This window comes from Hyla sarda, chromosome 4, assembly GCF_029499605.1.
Source record: "Hyla sarda isolate aHylSar1 chromosome 4, aHylSar1.hap1, whole genome shotgun sequence".
Lineage (NCBI taxonomy): Eukaryota > Metazoa > Chordata > Amphibia > Anura > Hylidae > Hyla > Hyla sarda.
The window spans coordinates 142,148,715-142,160,949 of record NC_079192.1 but is presented as its reverse complement, the minus strand read 5'-3'; the positions used below and the strand labels follow the sequence as shown (position 1 = coordinate 142,160,949).

Below are 12,235 nucleotides of genomic sequence, written 5' to 3'. Positions count from 1 at the left end.
GGGAGATACGCTGCGTATCCCTAGCTCACCATACACACGGCTTTCTTGCGGCAGCCCTATGTGTTCAGTGAGCTTTGGAGGTGGAGCCCCGCCTCCAAAACTTACTGCGCACATAGGGCTGCCGCTGGAAAGCCTTGTGTGTATGGTGAGCGAGGGATACGCAGCATATTTCCTGCTGCTTCTGCAGACTTTGCGCAGCGTGAAATACGCTACTTATAAGCCAAGTGGGAACGTGCCCTTAAGAATACATCTGGGGCGGCTTGGTCTTCATCCATTCTGTTCTTCTTTCTTCGTCCTTCTTCGCTTGGTGTTCTCTTCCCCGGCACAAGGCTACAGATCGGTGATACAGACGGAGCAGGCGGGAGAGATCCACCATGGGCCTCTCGGGATGTATTCTCCAGGATCCCTCCGGTACCAGCGTACGGCCCAGCCGTGATGTTCCTTCCGCTCTCTCTTCCATGCCCAGTACTCGGGGTCTTGTGCCATGATCTAGAATTATACACAATATAAAGTGTTATAATAAACACAGACTTTCATTCCTAGTGTATAGTTTTTTTTTTATGTCACTGACACGATCACAGGTGTCTCTGGTCACCCAAGCGTGGAATCTCATCCAGAGGAGCAGCAGGTTCCGCAGGTGTAGCATCAAGGTCTTCATCGCCGTCCACATTGGTCCGAGGGCCCAGGGGTAGATCTTGCGTCGAAACATCTCATCCTCTTCAAACTGGTTGGCAAGAAACCTAAAAGAAAGAAAAAATAAATAAATAAAAATTATACAACATTTCACAAAAGGAAGAGAAGAACCATTGATAGTAATATTACAATATAGAGTGCCTGATATATATATATATATATATATATATATATATATATATATCAGGCACTCTTTATATATATATATATATATATATATATATATATATATATATATATATATGTATATATATATGTATATATATATATGTATTTATATTAATGTGTATATATATATATGTATTTATGTATTTATATAAATGTGTGTGTGTGTACATATATATATATATTATCCAAAATTAACAGGGCGGCACTGCAGTGATCCGTAATAAAGTGATTTTTATTCACCCAAAATGTGTAGCGACGTTTCAACCCACTCAATGAGGTCTTTTTCAAGCAAGACCTCACTGAAAAAGACCTATACATTTTGGGTGAATAAAAATCACTTTATTACGGATCGCTGGAGTGCCGCCCTGTTCATTTTGGATATTGTACTATTTTGGTCAAGTTCAACATAGTACTGAGCACCCGCCTGGATCCAGGGATCTATAATCCTACACAATGCCACCCCTGATTTCATATTTTCTCTCTCTCTCTCTCTCTCTATATATATATATGTATTTATATAGATGTGTATATGTGGTGGCCACGGGTGAGGTCCACAGCCACCGCTACGCTAGGGTTAGCTACTTGGTTCTTGGGGGGTTATGAACCCAGGGTCGGATGGTATTAACCCTTAATGTCACGTGACGCCACTGTAGTCTTGGTATCTCCCGGGGTACTACAGGTCCGGGGAACTCCGTCTCCCCACAGGCTAGCAAGGAAAGAATTGACTCCACACTAGGTTGCAGTTTAACGGAGGCTTTACTAACTTGAAGATAGGTGGTACAATCTCCACAGCGCTCAACCAAAGTCTCCCAAAGGTTTAACAGACAGTCTTTAGAGGACCACACAGCTTGCAGTGCCTGGACTTGATATTGCATATATGCTTGGCTCTTACGGCCGGACTAGGAGTTTTAGGTCTGCGCTATATTAGGCTTGAGATTAAAGTCACTTACTGAAGTAGATTTGTGGCTTTTCGCCAGAAGATAATGAATTATCCTTTAGGAATTCTCTGATCAAGGCTGAAGTAAAGGCTTGTTACTAGTTGGGGTTACTTCATGCTTTTCTTATCTCTCTCTCATCTTTGCTCTCACTCCTCTGCGGATTCTTCACTCTGCACTCTGAACTCAACTTCTTTACTCCTCTACTCTCCTACTCTCCTTCACACAGGAAATGCCACCCCTTATAACGGAAGGCAAAATTAAAGCCCATTGGCCAGGCAGCTGTGGATCATAGAGATGTCTGTATCCCCTTTAGGATTTACAATAAAGTTACATACAAGTAATAACATAATATAACACCTTACACAAAAGTTTAGTCTAGCCCTCAGTCCTTCACTCTCACATACCCTGACTAAGCATGAGGTTGCTAGGTAACATACTTAAAGCTACAGACATCTAATAACGGATTGCTAAGTTATAACAGTGCAAATACACATTAGAAATGGTTGAGTCCCTGCAGGGGAGCCCCCAGGACACTGGAGGTCTCAATCTGACAGGGCCTAAAATACCTTGACACAATGTACCTGTATTGGGACTCCACAAACCCCACCACTAAACAGAAGTCGTCCTCGACGATAAAGGTACTGTGGCCTTGGGGCCATAAGAAGTCCTGAGGCATTTTATGCCCAAACGTCCATTTCAGGCTTTGGAGAAATAAACACATAATAAGTCCTGAGGCATTTTACACACAAACGTCCATGTCAGGCTTTTAGAGGTAGGATACGAAACATTATTGGTGTAGGATACGTGGTTATTTGGGTCCCAGACAGAAAATATACCTATTATATCTGATCAAAGTGTTTCGAACAGTATTTTTTTTTTTTTAGTTGGACCTCTAACATAACCTTCAGACTATACCTATGTGTATAAACTATTTATATGTATAGTTATAACTAGGATATTATTGTCATTATATGCTTTGCTATGTCACCTGTATAATAAGTAGGTGTAAATGGGATAGCATTTATCCAAGTATACTAACAGACTGGTTTAGTAGACTGATTATCCAGAGTATTGAAGGTTTCTTATTAATAAGATTTAGCTATTTTACTATTTATAACATGTACACATGTATATACATTTGTAAAGACCTTTCTATGTACTTTCTATAAGTGGACTATGCATATGATACACTATACACAATTGACATGTCTAACTAGACAATTTTGTAGCTGAATATACAGACTTATATAACTTTACTGTACATTATATCACCTTATATTATTTAATATTAGATACATTTCTTACACTAATAGGTGCGGATTGGGCTGCCGGAGGCTCTCTACTCAATGCCTTGGCTACTGGGGCCCCTGGGCGATCAAGCACTTCTCCCCAGAATACATTTTATTTTATGCTAGACATTTTTATGTATGCATGTAATACAAAGCTAGACATTTTTATATAACCCTTTTTCTTTACTGTAGTGCTTAGGTTAGGGACAGGATACTTATTGGCCAGGTAGGTTCCTGTGCACAAACAGGGTTAAGAGTCTTTGGAGCTGATAATGGTTTACCCATTAAATACACTTGTAGTGAATTATCAATGAGGTATACTTGAGGTGTATACTGACCTATGTGTATTTAGTTTATCTACATATGTTTATGTACATGTTTTTAGACTAATCCCTATATCTTGCTGGGGATTGTCCAAAATTAGAACGTGTGGATCTACGCAACACCATCTCTGAATTTTCTGGAACAGCAATTTCTTCTTGAGGAGTTGATTCTGCTGGACTGGCAACAGTGCTTTCGTTCTCGGCAACTGGGACAGGTGATGATTCCTGATTCACAGAGCATTCTCCCACATTGGAAGGTTCAGATGAAATTGAGGCAGGTGGATGGATGACTGGAGTAAACTCTGAGGCTTCTGGCGCCAAGACTGGGGTTGATGGGGTAGCCTTGGCTGGCACGTAGCCAAAGAAGACAGTTTGATCTGAAGGGAAGAGAGGATCATCTTCAAACATTAAGAGCGGTCTCTCAGGCTCAACTCTTCTTGCTGGCTGGACTTGTGATGGCTGAACTGGAGGTGGGAGATTTGGGGGTGCAGAAGAAGGCGGCAATAAAGACAAATCCCCTTTTTTTGATCCGGTTCCGGTGAACAACTTGCGGCTCATACCCTACTTTTTGGACTGTGTAGACATCGGTGTCTAGGTAGGGTACGGCGATCACCGTATATGGTTCCGTTTCCCAAATGGAGTCCAATTTATGAGTCCTGGGGAATTTCTTCAACCAAACTTTGTCACCAATCTACAATGGCTGGGCAGAGGCATGGCGGTTATAGTCCTGTTGCTGTCTATAGTTTGCCTCTCCCATTTTTTTGTTGACTTCTTGAATCCTTTTCTGGTGTTCAGAGACCCATTCCATAGAGGCTTGTGGCAAGTTGTTGAAAGGTGCTTGAATGCCAAAGATCCTGTCCTTGGGCAGTTGGCCATGTCGGCCCATCATTAGATAAAATGGAGTGTATCCCGTGGAGCAGTGAGTGGTATTGTTATAAATTTCCAACAATTCGAGCATCAATCGAGGCCACTCTTCAGGTCGAGATACATATGCAGCTCTCAGCATGTGGATGAATACCTGGTTGATTCTTTCACAAAGTCCATTCCCTTGCAGGTGATAAGCAGTGGTTCTGAGTTTCTTACACACATGGAACTGGCACAATTCCTGGAATAGTTGGGCCTCAAAGGCCGGTCCTCGGTCGGACAAGACAGTCTCAGGACATCCGAGTATCTGTACCCAATGGGTGTAGAACATCTGGACTGTGGTCTTGGCAGTTAGATCTTTGACTGGCACAACCACTACCCACTTGGAGTAGTGATCATCCATGGTGAGGGCATACGAATACCCGGACAGGGTAGGCGATAGCTTGACATGATCCAATGCGACCAATTGGTTAGGCTTCTCACTCTGGATGGAATGGAGGGGTGCTTGGGCATCCTTGCGGCCATTCTTGGTGATACTGCAAACTGCGCACTCACTGCACCATTTTTCAACATCACTTCTCATCCCAATCCAGTAGAACCGGCGTCGGACGGTGGCTTCTGTCTTGTGAACCCCAAAGTGTCCTGACTGATCGTGGTAGGCATTCAGAACCATTGCGGCATCTCTCCGAGGAATCAGGATCTGATGTAGCCTTTCGCCAGACACTGGTTCCAAGAAGTTCCTGTACACCATTCCCTTGTGCACAATTAGCCTCTTTCTCTGGCGCCACAGACGCTTCAATTCATAGTCACTCTGACTACGGCGTAAATGGGGAGGTACCCTTCTAATCAGTAAGTACTCTAACAGATCCCCCATGGTCTGACTTTCTTCTTGTAAGGTCCTCCAGGTATACAAGTCCCCCTGGACTGTTTTAGACCTAGACTCCCTCCTATCGAGGGTGGTTGCAACATCTTGGTTCACGAACCTCTGATAGAATGGGGGCATCTCCACATTTTCCCACCTGTCCTCCACCGGGGGATCTTCGCCGGGAGTCATTCGAGATAGCACATCCGCATTGACATTGGATTTGCCACTTCGATATTTAATAGAGAAGTCATAGTTGGCCAGCCTGGAGGCCCATCTTTGTTCCAGAGCCCCTAGTTTGGCGGTGTTCAGGTGATCCAGGGGGTTGTTATCGGTATAAACAGTGAACGAGGTTGCTGCCAAGTAGTCCTTGAATTTTTCGGTTACCGCCCACATGAGGGCCAGGAGCTCCAACTTGAATGAACTGTAATTGGAATTATTCCTCTCGGCTCCTCGCAGGTTCCGGCTGGCATAAGCTATCACTTGTCCCCCTTGCATCTGGGATAACACCGCACCTAGTCCTTCAAAACTGGCATCTGTATACAGTCGGAAAGGCTGAGTGTAATCCGGATAGGCCAGGATGGGGGGCTCTGTCAATAGATGTTTCAGGGCTTGAAAGGCCACCTCTTGTTCTTTAACCCATTCCACAGGTAGCTTCCCATTATAATTCTCTTTCGCTGTGCCTAGCAAGAGAGAGGTCAACGGCTCGGCAATTTGGGCAAAATGAGGGATAAAGCGGCGATAATACCCCGCAAATCCGAGGAAGCTCCTGATATCCTTGACAGTGCGTGGGGTAGGCCAGTTCTTGAAGACTTCCACTTTAGCCTGGTCAGGTTGAACCCCTTCAGCGCTGACGACATGGCCCAGGTAATGTACTTGTGGCTTGAGTAAGTGACACTTGGAGGGCTTAACTTTTAAACCATGCTGGATCAATACTTGAAATACATCAGACAGGTGAGTCAAATGTTCCTGGTAAGACTTGGAGTACACGATCACCCCATCAAGATAGAGTAGTACACTCTGAAAGTTAAGATGCCCTAGGCATCGTTCCATCAGCCTTTGGAAGGTAGCCGGAGCGTTGCATAGCCCAAAGGGCATGCTCTTGAATTCGAACAGACCCATGGGGGTTACAAAGGCTGTCTTTTCTCTATCTTCTACAGCCATGGGCACTTGCTAGTAGTGGTCAAATCCAACGTGGAGAAGTATGCTGCAGAACCCAACGCAGTGAGTGACTCCTCAATCCGGGGGAGAGGGTATGCGTCTTTATGGGTGATATCATTCAATTTTTTGTAATCGACACAGAAACGGATGGTCCCATCCTTCTTCTTGACCAACACCATGGGAGCGGCCCAGGGACTCTGACTTTCTTGGATTACATCCGCGTCCTTCATGTCGGTTAACAGCTTCTTGACTGTTTGGTACATACCCGGTGCAACGGGCCGATGCCTTTCTTTGATGGGAGGTTTATCACCAGTCAAGATTCGAAGTTTGATCATAGAAGTTCGTCCAAAATCGGTTGGATGTTTGCGGAAGGCATCTTGATACCTCTTCGCCACTTCAATGACCCCTTTGACTTGTTCCGGTGGGGTAAGGGAGCCTCCTACTTGTAGCTGGCACCACCAAGGTTCTGGAGAACTTTCGGTATAACTTTGTGTAGTTTGGGCAGTCTGTTGTTGAGCCACCTTCCGTGAAGAGAGAATATCACTGGAGTCTAAGAAGAGGAGTTGGGCCACTGGGGTGTATTTTGGCAACACAGTGGCTGCACCGGACAGATTGAACACCAGAACTGGGACTCGTCCATTTATCACTGTCACTAGGCTTCTCGCAGCCCGAACCAAGGGAAAATCTCAGACTGTAGAGGTTCTAACAAGGCCTGATAATCTTGATTCCTTATACCAGGACGCGCTCGACACCATAAAATTGTTTCTGTATTTGGCTGTGGGGTCACTGACCTCATGTCCTGGATCCGGACTTTACAGATCTCTCCTTTTTGGTTCACAAACTTCTGCTCCGCCTGCAGAATTTTGAGATGGTGCTGCGCAGTCCTTTGTCCAGAAGGAGACATGTAAGGGAGAGAGGCATGCAAAACATCTACAATATCAGTGAAGCAATGTCTCATGATGTTCATCCCTAGAATGAACTCTGTGGCCCCTGGTGCCGTCACATTGGTAACAATTATTCCTTGCCCCCTAAGTGTGTGACCTCTCAACCGAATAGTGGGCTCCCAGTACCCATGTCTGGGAATTGGTTTCCCGTCTCCTGCCATGACACTAAAATCCATACCGTCTGGCTCAAACAAGGAATCAACATTCCAATATTTATAAAAGAGGCCCTTAGAGATGGTAGACACCTGCGAGCCTGTGTCAATCAGTGCCTGCAGCTCGATACCATCTATAGTAACATTTACATAGGGGCAGGATGCAATGTACAATGATTGTCCTGAGTGGGGTTGCTCTTTTGCTGGACCTGTGTTTTTCTGAGGGCCGGCCCTCGACCTCAGGGAATGCCAGTTTAAAGCCCAGCACTGCATCTTCCAACGCCCGGGTTTGTTGCAATAATCACAAAAAGGCCGAATAGAAGAGACTGGGCCACTGGAACGGGAAGGAGGAGCAGAAGTAGGTCTCTTAGTTACTGGGGGCTCTCTATTGACCTTAGTGGCTTGATTAGCTAGCTCCTTTACCACTTGAGTGAGCTGGGCAATGTCCTGCTTGATCCCTTGGATTTCAGTAATTGGGGTGGGGGTTGGAGTGTCAGCCACGGGTGTGGGGGTTGTTGGTAATATTGGCGTAGAGCTAGCCGCCGCACCCATGGGCTCTGATCTATGGTCAGGACTTTTCTCCGGGTCTGCCCCCTGCTCTATGAATTGAAGGGCTAGACGCTTAAACGCAGAGATAGACATATTGGGGTTCTGCACATCTTTAACTGGGCCTTGTGCCATTTATTTTGGAACCCTTCAATAAATCGGTCCAGCAAACATTTATTACCCTGATCGGGGGTTATGCTGTCTAATTTTTTAACTGCCTCCATGGCATTTTGTAAGGCTACTGCGTATGCCCGTAGTGTTTCACCTGGCTTTTGTCGCCTCTCATATAGTCGGAGGCGGACCTCTGAGGGGGAGTGGGACTCAAATACCTGGTGCAATCCCTCGAAGATCTGTTCTACTGTAGTCCTCTCAGAAGTTGGCCAGGTGCAAACTTCTTCACATGCAGGTCCCTGCAGTTGCCCCATGAGTAACAGCACCTGTTGGTTAGGGGGGAGAGAATAAAAGGAAAAGATGCTCTGGAAGCTCTCTTGGAAATCTTTAAGCGAAAAGGGATCCCCTCTGTAGTTAGGAAGTACAGGCTTTCCCAGGTAGAACGGAGGAGCCCCGCCATCATGGTGTCGTACTGGAGGGGAGGAGGGATAGCCTGCACAGGAGCCGCAAGAGGATCTGGCACATGACCTGCGTCCGGGGATCTTGGATCTGACATCTTGTCGACTTGATTAAGTGCGCTGTCGCTTTAAGGAATTTTGAGAGCGCCGTCCTTGAGTGCGTTGTCTTTGAGTGCGCCGTCGTTGAGTGCGTCATCTCTTTAAGCTGACTGGATGCTGCGGGAGTGTCTGCGTGCCGTGTCGTGCCGCCCAGGGTTAATGCTGGGGGTATCGGAGGCTTCCGTACTCAGCCTGAGCTGCCAAGGGCACTTGCTGGTCTTTTGTAGCTTCGGTGATGATCGCCGAACGCGTTGCTATGGCTGCGCCCGGCAGTTTCCTGTTTGGTCCGGTCAGTAAATGCTTCTCCTGTGCAACACAGGGCGGATTCTTTAGTTCCGGGTCACACACTGAAGAGGCGTCACCGCCGGGGGCTTGACTGGGCGGAGCAGCGACCGCTCCCGCGCGGGGGAAATGGTGGATAAAATTTAACCCCTTCAGGTATGGACTGTTTACACTTAGTACTGGCAGCTAAGAGTCTCTCCTTTACCTTCCCCACCACTTGTATTTGCGCCTCGGCAGACAATTTGTTTTCTATGACACAGTCCTGTATTTCTGCTGGGCATACACTTTTCCGCACCGGCATGCGGCTCAAATAAGACACAGTTCAGACTTCGGGGGAAGGACTTGATTCAGTGGCTGAATAGTTAAGGCGTACACCCGAATCCTGTTCGTGGATGCCAAAAATGTTGTGGTGGCCACGAGTGAGGTCCGCAGCCACCGCTACGCTGGGGTTAGCTACTTGGTTCTTGGGGGGTTATGAACCCCCCAAGTTATGAACCCAGGGTCAGATGGTATTAACCCTTAATGTCACGTGACGCCACTGTAGTCTTGGTATCTCCCGGGGTACTACAGGTCCGGGGAACCCCACAGGCTAGCAAGGAAAGAATTGACTCCACACTAGGCTGCAGTTTAACGGAGGCTTTACTAACTTGAAGACAGGTGGTACAATCTCCACAGTGCTCAACCAAAGTCTCCCAAAGGTTTAACAGACAGTCTCTAGAGGACCACACAGCTTGCAGTGCCTGGACTTGATATTGCCTATATGCTTGGCTCTTACGGCCGGACTAGGAGTTTTAGGTCTGCGCTATATTATGCTTGAGATTAAAGTCACTTACTGAAGTGTTGGTAGATTTGTGGCTTTTCGCCGGAAGATAATGAATTGTCCTTTAGGAATTCTCTGATCAAGGCTGAAGTAAAGGCTTGCTACTAGTTGGGGTTACTTCATGCTTTTCTTATCTCTCTCTCATCTTTGCTCTCACTCCTCTGCGGATTCTTCACTCTGCACTCTGAACTCAACTCCTTTACTCCTCTACTCTCCTTCACACAGGAAATACCACCCCTTATTAGGGAACGCTAAACTAAAGCCCATTGGCCAGGCAGCTGTGGATCATAGAGTTGTCTGTATCCCCTTTAGGATTTACAATAAAGTTACATGCAAGTAATAACATAATATAACACCTTACACAAAAGTTTAGTCTAGCCCTCAGTCCTCCACTCTCACATACCCTGACTAAGCATGAGGTTGCTAGGTAAGATACTTAAAGCTACAGACACCTAATAACGGATTGCTAAGTTATAACAGTGCAAATACACATTAGAAATGGTTGAGTTCCTGCAGGGGAGCCCCCAGGACACTGGAGGTCTCAATCTGACAGGGCCTAAAATACCTTGACACAATGTACCTGTACTGGGACACCACATATATATGCAATAACATTAATGTAAACTCACAGCGCTGGAAAGAAGTAGGTGTTTTATTCCTCCATACGCAGGTTGGCTCTTCGGAAGTAGATGAGGAACATGGCCAGGAGATACTAGAGGGATGAGAAGAGTTAGAGGCTGGTAATACATTTCTTATCTAAATACATTGTATTATACAGTACCTGTATGTCTCCAGTATATCCCTGTATTCACCGTATATACTCGAGAATAAGCTGACCCAAATATAAGCCGAGGCCCCTAATTTCACCCCAAAAACCCAGGACTTTAAGCCTAGGGGGGAAATACATCATCCCCCCATGTCATCATCCCCCCTGTCATCATCCAGATCCCCATCATCATCCAGACCCCCGTCATTATCACCACCTGTCCATCCCTTCAACCATCGGCTGTCCGGGCATGCTGGGAGTTGTAGTTTTGAAACCTCTGGAGGTCGGTCCACAGGTTGAAGACCACTGCGGCCTTCATCATCATCCAGACCTCCATCATCATACCCCCCCCCCCTTCATCATCACCGACTTTCAATCCCTTCAACAATCAGCTATCCGGGCATGCTGGCTGTTATAGTATGGAAACCTCTTGAGGTCCGCAGATTGAAGACCACTACGGCCTTCATCATCATCCAGACCCCCGTCATCATCCCCCCCTTCATCATCACCGCCTGTCAATCCCTTCATCAGTGGTTTCAACCTGTGGGCCTCCAGATGTTGCAAAACTACAACTCCTAGCATGCCCAGACAGCCATCGGCTGTCCGGGCATGCTGGGAGTTGTTGTTTTGAAACCTCTGGAGGTCTGCAGGTTGAAGACCACTGCGGCCTTCGTCATCATCCAGACCCCCCCCCCCCCTTTAGTTTTCTACTCACCTCCCCTCGGTGGGAAGGAAGGGTGAGCTGGTCCAGGCCATCTATGCTGCAGGGACCGTCCGGTGGGGAGGGTTAGTCGTTGCGGGCTGTCCAACTCTTCCTCTACACTGGTTTTGATGAATCTCCCCCATAGAGGGAGATTTATCAAAACCTGTCTAGGGGAAAAGTTTCTGAGTTGCCCATAGCAACCAATCAGATTGCTTCCTTCATTTTTGAAAAGGCCTCTGAAAAATGAAAGAAGCAATCTGATTGGTTGCTATGGGCAACTCAGAAACTTTTCCTCTGGACAAGTTTTGATAAATCTCCCTCTATGGGGGAGATTCATCAAAACCAGTATAGAGGAAGAGTTGTGCAGTTGCCCATAGCAACCAATCAGATTGCTTCTTTCATTTTTCAGAGGCCTTGTGAAAAATGAAAGAAGCAATCTGGTTGCTATGGGCAACTCAGAAACTTTTCCAGAAAAAGCTGCTGAGTTGCCCATAGCAACCAATCAGATCGCTTCTTTCATTTTGCAGAGGCCTTGTGAAAAATGAAAAAAGCAATCTGATTGGTTGCTATGGGCAATTCAGCAGCTTTTCCAGGAAAGTAAAGTTTAACCATAACACTGTAACACTCTGTCCCACCCCGGGACTTGAACCAGTGGTGGTCTCCCATTCCACTGTGCTGCCAAGACGGTCTTGCTTATCTCACTGTTCCACAATGGGCCTATTGGTTTCAATGGGCAAAAAATCACAGAGTTACTGCACTATTCGAAGTTCCCTATACCATTAACCCCTTAACGACGAAGAACGTATAATTACGTCCTCCGCCGGCTCCCACGATATGCCGCAGGGTCACGCCCTGTATAAACCCTTCAGACGCGGGGATTAGGGTTGCCACCCTGCCGGTATTTTACCGGCACAGCCGGTATTTTCATTCAGATTCAGGGTATGTGCCGGTAAGTTTGGATGAAAAATACCGGCCATGCAATGGCCGGTATTTTTCATTCACTGTCGTCACACTAACCTAAAAAAAAATCCTGTTCTGTTCAGTGCCGGCACCGCT

The 12,235-nt window shown here is 46.4% G+C and overlaps 1 long non-coding RNA gene across 1 annotated transcript; it reads right to left on the bottom strand.

Moving 5' to 3' along the window:
- Positions 1-227: 227 nt before the first annotated feature.
- Positions 228-11,318, bottom strand: LOC130366914 (uncharacterized). The gene is made up of 4 exons (XR_008891996.1): positions 11,192-11,318; positions 10,340-10,422; positions 572-740; positions 228-489 (listed from the first exon to the last, which is right to left on the bottom strand). It is a non-coding gene; the product is annotated as an uncharacterized LOC130366914 (long non-coding RNA).
- Between the last annotated feature and the right edge of the window lie 917 nt (positions 11,319-12,235).